Here is a 12,938-nt window from a genome sequence, read left to right as displayed (position 1 = left end):
CTGAGGCTGAGATATTAGGCAATTTTGCCACAGCCACAGAGAAAAGACTAGAGGGTGAGAAATACTCCCCAAATGTCAGAAATTTAAAACCAAATCTTTTAAATTCCAAATTAATTACTATATTCACTACATTATTAGTTTGCTGACCCCCTTTAATATATGTCTGTTTCTTGGATGTTTTTTAATATATTAAAAGCTTTTCCTGGAATGACATACAAAGAGTGAATTGGTTTCCAGAGGAAATTTAAATGAAACCACTTTGTTTAAATGCATTTTTCCCCTCTTCACGTTATCAATGTCCATTGGCCATTTTCATTTGCAATCATATTCTATTCATTTTCACATACTGCCTTTTAAAAACTACTATGATGCAAGACTGACTGAATCACAAACATCTGTCTCCCATCTCTGTGCATTCACCAATTTTCCATTTTTCTCTGTCTCTTGAATTAAGGGGTTTTCCTCCCCCTCTTTCCTTAATGGCCTTGATCATTAGATCAGAGATCTTGAGTTGGAAGAAAGGTTATAAGCCATTATGTCAAACTCTCTCATTTTATAGCTGGAGATACTGAGACACAGTGAAATTAAATGATGTGCCCAGATGTTTAATTAGCCCCCTGGCACTGTTTCTACTATTATTCCTAATATTTTCATGATTGCAACTGTCCATAATGTTTTCATATCCAAAAAAGTGTTTGCTGTCGCAAGTTGTTGTTTAAAAATCACATTTGAGGACTGTTTCTTCCATATCAGTCTTTGCTTGCCTTTTTTTTAAACAAAAAACTCCTTTTTTTCTTAAGCTTTCCCTTTTCCATCCTCTCCCCCACTGTTATTAGCCACAGCCTAGTCTCTCACAAGCCTGCAGGGTAATGCTCGCACCTGAATCGCTTTAAAACAGCAGGCAAAAAAAAAAATGCCTTGTCCTTTCAAATGGCTTCTTTTGATCCAACTTCATTAGGTATCCTGACCTGCTTCCCGCTAGCTACTCCGCTATTTATCTCTGAAGATGACTAAGCAGCCGCCACCTCTCTCTCTTTCGCGACCCAGTCCCTGGCCTTTAGATATCCCATCATCCTGCGGGTTACCTCCATCCCTAGTCTCGGTTGTCAAAGTTCTGACATTTCCTTCACAGCCCTAACTCAACCAGTATTCACGGCCTATCCCCTTCCGCACCTCTTCCCCATTCTTATAATAAAATAATTCCTGGTCTCCTTGTCCAGGCTTCTCCCGCCGACAGTATTATAATGGAAGATTCTGTCAAAGGCTTAGGAACTCAAAAGTGTCAGGGGACTCCGTTCAATGATCAGGACAGAGCCCCGCAACACTTAGGGCTCTACAGTCCAGCAAAATTATTTTTGCCTCTTTATCTTGCATTTCATCCTCTGTTGGTAACATCTTGGAGGGAAGTCCGAAGTCTTTTGTTTCTTAGCGTCTTCTTTTCCCTTCTCGTCCTCCAAACAAACAAATCTAAGGAAATGTTCCCTTTATTTCTTAAGTCTTCTCTCAGGCTATTCAATCTTTAAAACAAACAAATTAAAAAAAAAAAAATAACTTCTCCCTCCCCATCTCCCAACTAATTATGTTGTCCCCTCTCCCAATAAAAGTTTTCATACCTCTCTTCCCTTTACAATGCACTAAGCCTTTTTTAACTTTCTACACATTTCGAACATTTGTCTTTTAATTTGTTCTGGTCTGATTTCTCATTCTCTCCCGCTGCCGGGTCAGTTTGCTGCACGCAGATTCCTGTCCCTAAGCAGTTTTGAAGGGCTTTTGCTCTCGTTTGCCCGGTGTCTTCTGTCAGCCGCCTCCGCGCACAAATTCTCCTCCTTAAACTGCTTCGGCCCGCACCTGCTCCCAATTGCCCTGTTTGTCTATTCAACCTCACCCGGAGACTTCTTCTCCTTAAACTGCTTTGCCAGGCTCCTGCCCGCGATTGCCCGCCCGGTGCCTTTGTTCAGCCTCCCTTGTACACACAGATTCTTTTCCCCAAACCACTTTGCATGGCTTCTGCTCCCCAATGCCTTAAACCTCTTTTCAGCCTTTCCCGGAAAACTGGAACATAATGAAAGAAAAGCAGTAAGTACCCGAAGCCCTTTAGTTATCTCCCTTAGCCATCACCTTCCCCGCTTCCGGTGCTGAACAACAACAACCAAAAAAAAAAAGAAAGAAAAGAAAAGAAAAGAAAAAGAAAGAAAGAAAGAAAAGGAAAAAAGACTATTGTGTTCGGTCCCCAAGCCCTCCCTGAACTTCTCTGCTTTTCCAAAGTTAATTGCCATCTTTAATATCGAATGATCTGAAACATACATCTCCCTTATGTTACGCTCCATAATTGCCTTCTTGGAAATAGATTTGTATCTATTCAGTGTGTGCTCTGTTCTCTCTCATGAGTGAATTCTCCAGCACTGGCATAGGTTGAGAAGTAGGAACCCTTCTTCCGGTAAAACCTCCAAATACTCTGCTTGGTAAATAATGGTTTTTGGAATCTCTCTTCCAATCGGTCATACAATTACAGTCTCCAATAAATATTATTTTTTCTTAGGGATAGCCCCTTTCTTGCTTGCTCTGGTCATTAGCTTTAAAAAATAATAATAATAAAGTTGTACTGGTAGGTTTGGGCCATTTTTAAAACATTGCAGTAGCTAACTACAATACTCCATAAATAAATAATAAATAAAATAATTTCTGTAACAAAAAGGTCAGTAAAGTTTTTGTGTGTTTTCTTTGCTGTATATTGATTTCTAAGAATCTGATCTTTTTCTCTTCCCATCTGAATCCAAAATCAAACATCTTCCAATTACAATTTCAAAATATTAGTATGTTTTATTGATGTGAGAGCAGAAAAAGTAAAAATAACAGCTATTTGTTAAGTACCTGTTAAATACAAGACACCAAACTAGATTCTGGTGTTAGAAGTAGGTAGAAGAAAATCCAGATTTTTCAAACTCCTTGAAAACAGGGACAGTATATCATTTATATTCTCATTTCCCTTAGTACATAGTGTTATTTATAAAGAAGATAGTTCAATGATGAATAAACATTGTCCCTACCCACAGAGACACAAAGGAAGTCACAAAGAGCTCATTCCTGCTTTGGAACTGACTATAATTACTTAAGATTGTACAATTTAGCATTGGAAGAGAGTTTAGAGATCCTTTAGTCAAACCCCCAATTTTACATATTAGGAAACTAAGGCCTAGAAATGTTAATCGACTTGTCTGAGTTAAATGTAATCTATGGCCCCAAGCTTTGGAATTACATGATCTGAGTCTAAACTTAGGGTGATCCTAAAATATTAATCTCTTTTTTTTTTTACTAGAAAAGCTTATTTCTAAGTTCATATTCCCATGGATATAGGTTAAAAGGTCCCCAACTCTTATACAAGTACTTAAGGTAATAGATGCTATTAGGCACAGGGAAGCCTTTTATTTTACCCCACAGAAAATTAAAATCCCAAATTCAAATAAACCCACAAACAAATGTATAAATAACATAAGGAAACTTTCAAAATCACAAGACAGTTTTCCACCTTTTTCTGTGGGTCCTCCTTTTCTGTGCAGTGTGGCAGTCCTCTATACTCACTGCTGCCCCTTGGAAAGAGCTTTCTGAAGACTACTTCTGAAAAAAAAATCAAATAAAGAATTGGGGAGAACTAGTAAAATAAAGAATAATTTAAGATAGCTGACACCTGGCTGCTAGATTGAAGACTAAAGTAAATAAGGGTAAAAAAATAGTTCAGGAGAAATTCAACTCAATTTAATTCAAAAAGCATTTTGGGGTTTGTTTTTTAAATCTTTATCTTCTTAGAACTGATACTAAAAGATGGGTAAGGGATAGACAATTGGGGTTAAGTGTCTTGCCCAGGGTCACACAGCTAGTACCTGCTCTCTGCAAGATTTGGGGTTAGACGCTGGGTAAGGCAAACAAAAATCCAACAGTCCCTGCTTTCAGGAAGTTTATGATCTACCTAGAAGAAAACATTTACAAAGAAAAGTAAACACAAAGGAATTGTTTAACAGGAACACCTCATGGGGGCAGCTGGGTAGCTCAGTGGAGTGAGAGCCAGATCTAGAGATGGGAGGTCCTGGGTTCAAATATGGCCTCAGAGACTTCCCCGGCTGTGTGACCCTGGGCAAGTCACTTGACCCCCATTGCCTAGCCCTTACCACTCTTCTGCCTTGCAGCCAATACACAGTATACACAGTGTAGATTCCAAGATGGAAGGTAAGGGCTTAAAAAAATTTTTTTTTAATTAAAATAAAATAAAATAAAACAGGAATACCTCTTTTGGTAGCAAGAGACATCCAAAAAGTCTACTGCAGGGATACAACAGGTAAACAAATATAAAGGGGGTTTGAAAAGCAACTGACATGTGGGTCTCAGTTCAGAGGGACAAGCATTACATCCTGGTCTTAAGAGTGATTTGGGACTATCACATTCTTTGATCCAAACATTGGACACTGAACTGCTGATTCTTTCAAGTCCAGGGAGAGGCTAGAAACAGTCTCCTCGTTGTCTCTGCTACTGCTGCTGTCCATATTTTAGCTCTTGCAACCCTACTCCTTCATCTCAGACTGGGGTCTCTCAGACTGTGGGTCCCTTTAAGAACTTTGAGCTTTCCTGCTCTAAAATCATGATAGATTCGAATGTCTCAGGGCTGAGAGGATTTCTAAGAGGCAGAATGAAGTCATTGTTTCTATAAGGCTAGGAGACAGCCTGTACAAGACAGGGATGGGCAAGCTGGAAGGCTGACTGAAGTCAGGTTACAATAGACCTACCAGTTTGATTGGCACCGAACAGTTGTCAAAGGGACTAATGTGCAAAGTGTCAATGCTCAACCACTGACTTTGGGGACAAAGTGGGGTGACACAGCCACCACCTTTGCTCTAAGAAGTTTACTTAGATAACTGTGGAGAATGAATTGGATAAGGGAAAGACTAATGATAAAGGATAATAACAATAATAATAAAAAACAATAATAGCTAATATTTATATACTATATAATTATGTAACATATAACAAATATTTATATTTAGTATATGATATATTACATTTATATTATATGTGAATACATTTATATAATACATAAATATGTTTCTATTATATATATATTTATATACTATTACATAATACTTAAAAATTTGCAAAGTGCTTTACCTTATTTTATCCTAACTACAACCTTAGGAGGCAGGTTCTATTATTTTTCCCATTTAAAAATGAGGAAATGGAGGCAAATTGAAGTTAAATGACTGAGTGGCCCAGGATTACATAGCTACTTGAATCTGATAATGGATTTGAACTCAAGTCTTTCTGACACCAGAACCACGTAGCAGCCTATTGAGAAACCAATTGAAAGAAAAATATTTGCAAAAAGAGAGCCTGGGGATGTGACCAGGTTTCAAGGCAGAATTCTTTTTATGGGACTTTGATTGTACGTCTCCGATAGTCATACTTTGACCATAACTATAACCGAAGTAGAGAGGAGTACCTTGGCATGGGCTCTTTTGGGCCCATTAACGAATCATCAGGATGCCTGACCGCCTGCTGGATAACTTGATAAGATCAAACAATCATAGATCTGACCTGGGAGAGAGAGATTAGAGCCCCCCCTCCAAAAGGCTTCATCCTTGAATCTCATCAAGCTGGTCATGCTCTGCTTCACTGCCTATACCATACCATACCATATGAGGTTGTTGCAAAGAAAGTTTGGTAGTGGATGCCTATCCCTAAATGTCTTCACATGAAGGCTGGATGATGACTGCTTGCTTGGCAGGTTGTAATGTGACTAGATTCCCCCAAACTCTCTTCTAACTCTGAGATTATGAGATTCGGAAGTATGACACCTTTTTGTAGCATAGAGCCCTTTTGCAATCTGGTGAAGCCTCTGGATCCTTCGCAGAATAATGTTATTAAATGAATAAAATGAAACACATTGAATTATAAAGGAAACTAATTACTTGGAAATGCAATTATCAAAAAAATTTTTTTTAATTCATGAATTTCAGGTTAAGAATTTTTGCACTGAGGATTCAGGACAGCTCAAAAGTATTCATGAGGGAAAAGGCTAGCTACCACCACTGAAGGAACTGAATGCAGATGAAGCATACCATTCTTCATTTTATTTCCTCCATCAATTTTCTCTCTATACATGCCTTCTTTCACAATATGATGAACATGGAAATATGTGTTGTTTGATAACACACATACAACCTATAGCATATTGCCTGCCGTCTTGAGAGAGGAAAAGAACATGGATCACAAAATGTCAGAAAAAAGTTATTTTAAATTGTAGCAATGTGTAATCTTGGGGGAAATTAAATTAAAAAAGGATCCCTGCATTGCATAACTGAGTTATTATAACAGATTGGGGAGACAGCATGCTATAGTACAAAGAACATGAGCTCTAGAGTTAGTGTTGGATTTTGGTTCAAATCTTACTGTCTTCCATTACTTCCTAAGTACTGTGGATAAGTCACTTAACTTCTCTGAGCCTCTGTTTTCTCAACTATAAAATGAAGGGGTTGGATTAAATGCCCCCTTAGGTCTCTTCCAGCCCTATGAGCCTATGTAAGTACTCGAAAATTAAGCAATTTACCCATAGAACTAAGATGAAAACTTTCTTATTGTCCAGCTGTTTACTTAGTCTTATAATCACAGCCACATCTCAGGAATCATATTTTCTGAATTGTATTTGTCCTTGTTCATTTCATCGTTTAGAATTACCCATCTGCCACTTACTGCGAGTACTTAGCAGTTCCATGAGAGACCCAAATGAGATATAGTGTACTTTCCATTTTCAAAGGAGGTATATTTTAAGTCAGCCCTTCATTGAATGCTATTTATGATCAGCCAAGTAAGAAATCTTAGCCCATCTATACTCTGTTCATTTTGATTATCTTCCTAACACTGAGGAGAGAATCACATTTTTTGTGCTGTCTCTGCCATATTTGGGTACCTGCTGCAGGGAACTGGGGAAAGGAACCTCAGAAGAAATGCTGATCCCCATCTCTTTACTATCTCACCCTCTACCCTGCTGATTAGTGAACCATGAATTCTAAAACCTCCATCTAAGGAGGGGGCTTAGCTCAGAATGCTTATTCAGCTCTCACCTGGCTATGCTGCTTCAGGACTTCTCTGATGTTTCCACACTGAGCAACTCTTTCCCCTTTAGATCTCTTCTGGAATCTCCCTACCTCTTTTTCAGCTTCTCCTTTTGTATGCTGTCTTCCCTAATTAAACTGTAAGACCTGCCATGCTGGGTGGTTCCTTTTCTGTATTTGAATTAAGCACATAGTTGGTGCTTAATAAATGTTTATTGATTAATTGATCTCAAATCTTGACTAAGCAACTCTTAGCTCTTCAAGGCAGATAACCCTTGGAATGTTCAGTCCCATACCTACATAGGAAATTGTTTGAGTAAATGTTAATTACATTAGTATAAAAGTGAGCATAATGGAAATATTAGAAAAGAGACAGAGTGGGATAGGGAGATAGTAGCTGATAGGCTACTAGCCTTAGAAGCAGGAAGAAGGGTTCAAATTCCACCTCAGACACTTAGTGCCTGTGTGATCCTAGGCATGTTGTTACTTAACCTTTCCATTCCTTAGTTTCTTCATCAAAAAAATAAAGAGAAAACTGCCAGGTGGAACAGTGAATAGAGTGCTAGGCCTGGAATCAAAAAGGTTTATCTTCCTGGGTTCAAATTTGCCTCAGACACTTACTTGACTGGACAAGTCATTTAACCCAGTCTGCCTCAGTTTCCTCATCTGTAAAATGAGCTGTGAAAAGAAATGAAAAGTGACTCAAGTAGCTTTGCCAAGAAAACCCCTAAAACTGGGGTTGCAAAGAGTCCAACGTGACTAGAAATGACTAAACAACAACAACAAAATGAAGAAAGTTAGTCTTAATAACCTCCAATTTCCTTTCCAGTTATACATCTATGATGCTATGATCTGCCAACTAATCTTGGTGGTATTTGGTCATGAAAAGAAGGCTGAATTTAGAGTCAGAAGACCCAATTGTTTCCACCTCCTTAAATAAAGAGATGACCTAGGTTCAGTTCCCAAGCTCCATATAGTTCCAGATGATACAATTAGTTTACCCTGGTGTCTGTCTGTCTGTCTGTCCATGTCTCTCTCTCTCTCTCTCTCTCTCTCTCTCTCTCTCTCTCTCTCTCTCTCTCTCTCTCTCTCTCTCTCTGTCTCTCTCTCTCTCTCTCTCTTTCTGTCTCTGTCTCTGTCTCTGTCTCTCCCTCTGTCTCTCTCCCTCTCTCTCTCTGTCTCTCCCCCTCTCTCTGTCTCTCCCCCCCCCTCTCTCTCTCCCTCTCTCTCTCTGTCTCTCCCCCCTCTCTGTCTCTCCCCCCCCCTCTCTCTCTCCCTCTCTCTCTCTGTCTCTCCCCCTCTCTCTGTCTCCCCCCCCCCTCTCTCTCTCTCTCTCTCGTTAAGCCACTTGCCCAGCATCACACAACTAGTGTCTGAGGCTATACACCGTGCCAAAGCTCACCCACAAATAACGTGAAGTAGCTCGAGACTAGAAAATCATTTCCCAGAAACCAGATACACTAAGCCATCAAAAAATCATAAAATGTAAATGAAGGATCTTTTTAAGTGAAGGTTTATAGCCAAACACAAGACCAAGAAGCAGCAGTCCCCAAAACAGTGATAGGCTCTGTTAAGTAATAGTCAAAGTAGCAGGTCAGTGATTTTTTTTCAAGACTATCCATTTATGAAATACTTAAAAGATAAAAATTATGCCTAATGTCATAAGTGAAGTTTTAAAGATCAAAACAAAATTTAGATGATTTTTGAGAATAAAAAAATTGTAAGACATGCCAGAGTGCATTTTAGTTGGTCCTTTTTATTGTTGTTATTGATTTTTTGGTCATGTACCAGCCCTCCTGGCACCCTGCCAAGCACAGGTGTGCCCTCAGAAGGCACAGATCAGGCACAGAGCTTCTGCTGAATCCAAATGAACAAACTTATTACTGGCTACTCCCTCTGGTGCTGTCTGTGCCCAGACCACAAAGTAGTGTAGCAAAAATAACCACAGACATAGGATGCACAGGAGAGACACAGAGGAGACATGCCCTGCTGATTTTCCTTCCTGGAGGGGAGGAGTAACAGGAGAGTTTAAGAACTCATGCACAGTGGAAAATGACTCCTGACTACTGAATCAGCCTCCAAGGCCCTACTTGAGCAGTCCTCTTGCTTCCCTTGAACCCTAACCACTCTGCTTTACATTATTACAAAGGAACTGGTCTAAAAGTCAATATGAGCAATGGTTATATTGTCTTTCATGCTTAAATACACTGGCTCCACAAAATCTACGAGTGGAATAAATACTTGGCCACACTTGTACCCTTCCTACCTCCATAGTTCCTGTGAATTGCCTTTCCCACTGTGCTAACAATTTTGTTGAAATGAATATATTACTGTAAATCATAATTCAATTCCACAGGCCCTGAGACCTGAAACAGAGCTAATATTCAGCTTCTCTTCAGAAAATTGGCAAGAAAAAGTAAGTACTCTGAACACAGAAGAAGAAAAAAAGAAGCATTGCTCACATGATTTGTTATTATCTGAAACTTATATAGTGCTTTAAGATTTGCAAGGCTTTATACACATTATTATCTCATTTGAATGTCATAATAGACCTAAGAGGGAATGTTATACCCCCTTTTACATATTAAGAAACTGAGTCTCAGAGGTGAGATTTGAATCAATCTTTATTCCAAGTCAGCAGTATCAACTGTGCCATGCTGCAAGGTCCCAATTCTTTTGTTTTATAAATTTGCTTGGTGTACTTGTTTTTTAAGCATTTAAGAGAAGATGTTTGTTTTTATTTCACCCAATGTAGCTTTCCTCCTTTTAACAATGAATTATTTTCCCAAAGACTTAATTATATTTTCTCCAATTGCCTACAGAATCATTTTATAACATTCATTTACTGACATTTTCTACCAAAATCCTTTCCTCCCTCCTTCCCCTCTCCCCACCCCAAGGTGACAAACAATATGATATAGATTATACATTTGCCATCATGCAATACATATTTCCACATTTGTCATGTGAAAGAAGGCACATATCACACATAGAAAAAATTTTCATGAAGGAAATAAAGTGAAAAATGGTGTGCTTCAATCAGCACTCAGTTCCTTTTTCTTCAGTTCCTTTTCCATTTTGATCAGTTCCTTTTATGATAGTGGATAGCATTTTTCATCATAAGTTCCTTGAAGTTGTCTTGCATCCTTTCATTGCTAATAGTTGTCAGGTCATTTGCAATTGATCATCATATAATATTGAGGTTGCTATGTCCAATGATCTCCTGGTTTTGCTCACTTCACTGCATCAAATCATACAAGTATTCTAGGTTTCTCAAATCATCCTGCTTATCATTTCTTATAGCACAATACTATTCCACTACAATTATATAATATAACCTGTATAACAATGAATTTTAAAAGGGGAAAGTTCAGAAAAACTAACCAACACATTGAAAAAGCTAAATATTATATGGAATGTTCCACACCCATAGTCCCCCACCTCTGCAAAGAAGTAAGGGAAGTGAGAGAGATTTTTTTAAAAGGTAACTGGAATATTTGAAGTAGGTGATCTTAGAAGAGTTAGAGAGTAATTATTACCCTAAAGCAAGACAAAAGATGTATAAAGAGTTTAGCTAAACCTCAACTTTCTTCCTCCTGTTCTACAGTATGAACACACAATTAAATTCCTATTCAGAATAAACTATCCAAGAGATCAAAAGATACATTTTGATTTTTACATAGAATTTTGTGTTCCCAGATCAATGAAAAATTGTTTCTATGAGCTATCCTTCTAGATGTGGTAATAGCTTTGTTACATGAACATTATAATGTGATCTGATCCACATAGGTTATAGCTCATTAAGGCCATTCAAAGACACATAGCCTATCTGAAAATGGACAGATGGGCTCAGCTCAGGTTCAGAGAACCATTTAGAGCCATTAAGAACCAACATCATTGTCTATCAGGATGCAATGAGTGCAATTATCAAGTTAATTCTGATAAACCAAGCAAAATAAACGTGTGTATGTGTTGGTAAGTTTGATTTCAATTACTTAAGCATATTATACAACAAATGATTTGTGACAATTAGCTAGGGAAGCGGTGATTAATAAGAGCCAGCATGGATTCATATGAATTATTTAAACCAACATGTAATAGCCATTTGGAGTGTTTCACCTAATTTCCCCCCTTCATTTTAAGGCACATTCAAAAATAAAACTCAAAAATATGAAACCTTTGGTTTCAGAACTAATATTTTTGGGTCTTTTTTTTTAAGCAAAAAAATTAAAATTAATTTTTTTATTTTAAAACCTAATATATTTATTCTAAAGTCCATTCATTCAATTAATTAAGTGACCCCTCTATGATGTTAAACTCTATGAGAGATAGGCAGCATTGGACTTAGAATAAGAGGACCTGAGTTCATTTAAGTCATTTAAACTCTTGGGCTCTGGATTCCTCATCCATAAAATGAGGGAGTTGTATTAGATGGTTTCTATGGTTCCTTGCACCTCAAAATCTGTATTCCAAATCATGCCAGACTAACTTCATTTCCTTTATTTTTTTTTTTGATGAAGCAACTAGACTAGTAGATCAGTGGAATTCTGGTAGTGAGCCTAAATTTCTATTTTTTTTTTTAACCCTTACCTTCTGTCTTGGAGTCAATACTGTGTATTGGCTCCAAGGCAGAAGAGTGGTAAGGGCTAGACTAGTAGATCAGTGGAATTCTGGTAGTGTGCCTAAATTTCTATTTTTTTTTTAAACCCTTACCTTCTGTCTTGGAGTCAATACTGTGTATTGGCTCCAAGGCAGAAGAGTGGTAAGGGCTAGGCAATGGGGGTCAAGTGACTTGCCCAGGGTCACACAGCTGGGAAGTGTCTGAAGCCAGATTTGAACTTAGGACCCTGACTCTCAATCCACTGAACGACCCAGCTGCCTCCCCCCCTCCCCAGAAATTTTGATGAAACATTCAGAGAAAGATGTTGAAGGGAGTTCAGAAGTTGTTCCTGTGCTTGAGCAAACATGTCTGAAATGGACTGTGAATATCAAGTTGGTTGGTTGGCTGGATGTGTGGATAGTTAGGTCCGTGAGTAGTTCATAGTGCTCGTTTCACTAAAGAGGGATGTGTTTGGCCATCTTTTGCTTGAGTGGCATCGCCTCGTAGCTAATGTGCATCATAAGAACTTAATAAATGCAATGGCATGCAAAGGCAGGAAAACAGAAATGCGCAAGATGTATATAGGGGACCATAAGGAAAAGGGCTGGCTGGAATCGCTTTATCCTTTGTGTGGGTCGCCTCAGGACTTAGCATAACCAGAAAGTCCATCTTCTTAGGATGATCCTGTTTCTGAGGATTTTCCCTTCTCTGTGCCTATACTTGCCTCCAGAAGCAGCAACATGTTCATTTTATTGATTTTGCAAATGCAGCCACCCTTGGGCTGGAAAAGCACATGTTCCAAGTTTATCCCCACTCAGGCAGGTGTTTCTGATTGCCTGCGCCTCTGCTATCAAGTCTGCAGAGCATAAATATCCAGATTCTGGTGTGAGCTAATGGAGCTGGTAACAGCTTTATCTCAAATGGCAGAGCCCTGCGTTTTGAGAGCATTAAATTCTACTCTCTGAACCATAGGTCTGTATTCCATTTGGCTGATGGCTGTGTGTCCTGCATAAGAGGAGGCTCATTATGTGCTTTACCCTAAATGTAAGTTGCAACCTAACTTTCCAGGGCTTAATCGATGTTATAGTGGAGATTCTTCTGGTGGACGAGGTAAACTAGATAGCCAAAGAGGTCCCTTCTGACTCTCAAATTCTATAATTCTTTCATTCTATAACTGATGTCAGCTCATTCCCAAACCTCCCTCACCTGAGATGTCATTTCTTATTCTCATTCTTAAGAAA

At 38.6% G+C, this 12,938-nt stretch overlaps 1 long non-coding RNA gene across 1 annotated transcript in view; it reads right to left on the bottom strand.

The window, feature by feature from the left end:
• Window positions 1-12,938, bottom strand: part of LOC103095341 (uncharacterized) — a 191,908-nt gene that overhangs the window by 104,992 nt on the left and 73,978 nt on the right. The window contains exon 2 of the long non-coding RNA XR_470194.3: window positions 3,527-3,615. This is a non-coding gene — a long non-coding RNA (uncharacterized LOC103095341). The remainder of the gene's footprint in view (window positions 1-3,526; window positions 3,616-12,938) is intronic.

Source organism: Monodelphis domestica, chromosome 7 (assembly GCF_027887165.1).
Source record: "Monodelphis domestica isolate mMonDom1 chromosome 7, mMonDom1.pri, whole genome shotgun sequence".
NCBI classification, from domain to species: Eukaryota; Metazoa; Chordata; class Mammalia; order Didelphimorphia; family Didelphidae; genus Monodelphis; species Monodelphis domestica.
The sequence above is the reverse complement of the archived record's forward strand: the minus strand, read 5'-3'. Positions and strand labels throughout refer to the sequence as shown.